At 34.1% G+C, this 4,614-nt stretch overlaps 1 pseudogene; it reads right to left on the bottom strand.

The window, feature by feature from the left end:
* Window positions 1–3,589: 3,589 nt before the first annotated feature.
* LOC112470246 lies at window positions 3,590–4,054 on the bottom strand (annotated as a pseudogene).
* Window positions 4,055–4,614: the final 560 nt, after the last annotated feature.

Raw genomic sequence — 4,614 nt, 5'->3', positions numbered from 1 at the left:
ATTATGTTTTTAAGTGTTCCAAATAATATATGACATATTAAAGTTGGCTTTTCTTTAGTTTTGGCCAAATTAACTTTTTCTGATATTTTACTTTTCTTACCATCTGTATTTATAACCTACTAAATTCCACAGCTAACCTTCAGTCAGTCATATTTGTATTCTAAGAATTATTCTGAGGTTAAAAATTAGAACTAAGAAATGAATCCTGAAAATGGTCAAACAGCCTAACACTGGATAACAAAATCTTGAGAATGTACCTAAATCGACATGTTCTTTCGACCCTGCAGTTTCTGGCAGTCTACCAAACATAAATCTGCGGTTCTACATTCTATGATTCTAACACCTTGTTATCATCCTGGAACTAACAAAAGCCTATGTACACTTCACTAAATAAAGCAAGTGTTTGCTTTCATTGCTGGATTTTTTACGCATGTGAAAAAGGCCAAAACATTTTATAAAGTCTTAATTATTTTGTGCCTATCCATCAAAAAAACAAAAGTTTTAGTCAAAAGCTTAATATATTCTTAGAGTGCCACAGAAAATGAGTATTCTACCTAAATTAAATTTATTAAAATTTGAAACAGTCAAGAAAAATAAAAATATATCCTTCCAATTAGAGCACTTATTATGTAGTTATGTTCTTAATCATCATTCAACAAATACATAGAACATAGAGCTGAGAAAAAATTAAAGATCATTTGTTTCAATTTCGTTATTTAAAATATCAGGGAAAGGAAGTCTTAGAGGCAATAGGACTATTCAAGTTCACATAACTAGAGTTCTGTGGGGAAATTATGTTTTCCGTGCCCTATTTTATTCTACCAGATCAGTCTGCTTGCAAATTTTGTAATAGTTAGTTATAGTGGACTGATTTTATATTATTAGTCACTTATCCTCTAAGTACTATATTAAGTATCATTAAGTATTAAGTTTTAAGTGATGATTCAGTGTTTAGAGAACATTGCACTTAGAAAATAAGTGAATAATAAAATAAAAATTTAGAAACTAGATTCTACCAGTGCCTAGATTTTTGCCTAGATGTAAAGTCAGAACCTCTTTAAGATCATAGACTATTAGTCAAAGAATTAATTATGTGACAACACAATCAAGTCCCTGGTGACAAGCAGAAATTATGTAAGAGGGCTGTTAATCAAGAAAAACTTAAATATGGGGACCATGTATGTTGGTCTGGCCCCTTCCTACCTCTCTAGCAGAGAGATCCAGGGACAAAACACTCACCCTGTAATCCTGACCATGCTACTTATCATTCATTTTAGGAAGAACTGGAAAACTTTTCTATATCAAAGTCAATATTGACTTGCAACATAGTCAAAAGGTCACTTTTTCAAAGCTTGAAGTTTATGATAGTCCACTATTATCTTCTTGATACGCTTCTAAATGGGAAGAACAGCAAATGTACCCAAGTAAGATCTTTCTTACTTAAAAGTATTGAAGCCATTTTCCTGAGCCCGAGGTTTAAAGGTAAGAAAGCATGGTTATCTCACAAGAATGTTGGGCTCCATCCCAGAGGGCTCATTGTTATCTGTATAGTAGGTGGTGGGGATTCATAGCTTGTCACCTCTATTCCTAACTTCCGGTAATAATCTCAACTCTGCCAGCAACCATAGGTGATATACACGTAAGAAGAAAAAAGTTCTCTCTGCTATGAAAGGGGATGGGTATAAAGACTCTGTACTTCTGGACCGAAAGAATCAAAAAGAGTTCTAATTCAAACAGTACTTTTGGCATTAGTACAGAGAAGGGAATGCTTCTTTCAGTGAAAGTGAAAAGTCACAAATGTCCACCTAATGACAATACTAAATACTTCTTAGTTCATACATACATCTTTATAATTTGAGATATTTATTCAACACCTCTAAGTTGGTTGAGTTCTGTTACCCAAAGAAAAGCTTAAATATAGACAGACTGAATATCTGATATGACTTTAGGCATTTGGGGAGAAGATACCCTGGACTTTCCTAAAATTGGTCTAACAAATATTCTGAATGGAGTCTGTTCCCACTGCTAGCATTAGTTATTTAAAGGTGTACATGAGTCTAATTTTTCTAACTGGGTCAATTGTGTAGCTTATAATAATTTCTATATTAGCTGCAGTGATTCATATATCCTAATCCTAATTAAGATTCAGACATAGTAATTGGTTTATAACTAAACATATAATAATTATATCCTTTTCTATTATTTACGTTTTAAATTATCTATTGAAATTCAGCCAAAATAACAACCTATAGGCAAGGAGAAGTTTGGTTCTCTTCTACAAAGAGTTTAAAAAGTATCCTTTATACATTTATACACATGTTGAGTTTCCTTTAGCTTGTAGTGAATCTGTCTGAAAGTATTCCCGTCCAACATATTGAATGGCAAAACATTAGACTTTTGTTTCACAGTTTGGCAATCTAACAGACTAAATCTACTTTTGCTTGTTACATAGCTCTCATTGCTGACCATGGAAAGATCGAGTTACATCTGATGTTGTTATTTTTCGTTGGTGTGGCTAATCCTGCCAGTGATGATGGCACTGAGACTGCAGTGGTTTCTGCTTTCACTCTTAAGAAGCTACCAGTTACTATAGCTGCCACAAGAAACCAACTGTAAGCAGCAAAGCACAAATAGAAATTGCATATGTTCATCCTTTTTATTGTTCAAAACTAAAAACTCCATGAAGGTTTTAGAAACTGTCATATAGTTGGATTCCTAACTGTGTGGCAATTTGCAGAAAATTTGAAGTCCTATCATTAAAGTTAAGGAAGATTTCTATGGATAAGCTCCTATCTCTACATCACGGGATGCTGTTGGATAAGGATACTAGGTTTATAGATGTGACCCCAAAATGTAGTCGGTTCCTACGGAGTTCAGAATTCTAATGTTTATGAAATACGTTAATTTTACCAAGCTGGGGAGAGTCAGAAAAAAGCCGCCATGGGTCGTCATTTCTCCCAAGCAAAATTGTAAAGGTTGCTGACTCTCTCACCCTTTTTCAAGTGGAGAATAGATCTTCTTGTGGCTTTTCTGGGTAGCCTTTCCCTGTCTCCACAGAAGTTCATATTTACTGCTTTTGACCTTTGTACTCTAGCACTTCCAGACCTCTCTAATTATGTGCCTATTGTAACATCAGACGAATTTTTTCCACTTCCCTCTGCCTCCAATAGTTTTTAATTAACTGAAGTCACTATATTTCATTGAGAACAATGTTATAACATTTTTCTAAAAACTTTGTCTTAAATTATATGACATATCAGAATTTTAATTTTTTCAAGTAACAAATTATCTTAAAAGATGCTAAAGTCAATTTTTAAATAAAATAAACCACTAAAAATTTGAGCTCATTAAAGTACATTTACACTATATTCTACAATATTCCAATTAATTCTCCCGATGTGTATTTATCAAGGCCTACCATGCGTGAGGCACTGTGAACCAAAAGAGACGTAGATTTGTGGAGCTCCAGGTTTTATGATGAAGCCAGTACTTCAAAATTTTTGTTCAGTTATAAGTTGATATTTGAAGCTTTTTTTTTTTTTTTTTGGCAAATTAAAATATTTTACTACCATGTTTTTACCGTCAAAACTTATGATCTTGGCTTTTCCTTCTTGCCTTTGTTTAAGGACAAAAGAAAGTCACTGGGTATTTTGACAGCCTTAAAGCACAACCCAGGAAGTCACCAAGAGTATGACCTTTGCAACCAAATCCAGCAACCAGAACTTCATAATTTTTCTTAATAAAATTCAAGCAACCGTCATTGGGTACAAAGGCTATGATTTACTATTTTCTTTACTTATTTTTTTATTTTTTTTATTTACTTACTTACTTATTGTCATTCTTGATCAGCAGGACCCTGACACACTTTCTAAGGCAGAATTTGGCTGTTTGGCATCAACCCTACTTTTTCCCTTTGCATAGGAAAAGCGTCCAAACGGGATGGCCTTCAGGGCTGTGCCCTAATGGGTTTTTCCATACTGTTTATCATGCCAATCTGATCTCATTAGTGACTATGGAGCTTCATGGCCATAAGAAGACCACAAAACTTGACCATCTAGCTGGCACCATGGGCCTGAGCAGAAGAACAAAAGTTTCTTTTAAAAATGTTTGCCTTCTTTGATATAAACCAACTCTTTTTGTCGCTACTTTCTATTCAGTTATCTCTTCAGCCACTCATATTAGTATTTGATAAAGAAATTTTAATTTCTATAAGCTTTATATGGTGAACTCAATAGTATAGAGGTTAAAAGAATGGGCTTTGCACTCAGATCAGAACTCACTGCTTATTCTTCCACTTACTAGCTTTGTGGTCTTGGAAAAAATCCTTCAATCTTTCTGATTCTCAGTTTCTTTATCTTTAAAATAGAGATGCTGATTCTTTCTTGGTGACACGCTTAAGACAAAATGAGACAATGTGCATAGATGCCTTTGCATATGCCCTCACACATAGTAGGGTTTCGCTAGAAAGTGTTTTTTTATTGTAAAAGGAGAGTTTAGGTAAGGGGAATGTGCGTGAAGTGCTTGGTAACCAAAATGACTCAGTTTTCATAGTAGGTACAGAAGCAGAACTCTTTTCCTCTAATAATGAGTAAACCTTGATGGAACCACAGGAAG

This window comes from Pteropus alecto, unplaced genomic scaffold (assembly GCF_000325575.1).
Source record: "Pteropus alecto unplaced genomic scaffold, ASM32557v1 scaffold3, whole genome shotgun sequence".
Classification (NCBI taxonomy): Eukaryota; Metazoa; Chordata; class Mammalia; order Chiroptera; family Pteropodidae; genus Pteropus; species Pteropus alecto.
The sequence above is the reverse complement of the archived record's forward strand: the minus strand, read 5'-3'. Positions and strand labels throughout refer to the sequence as shown.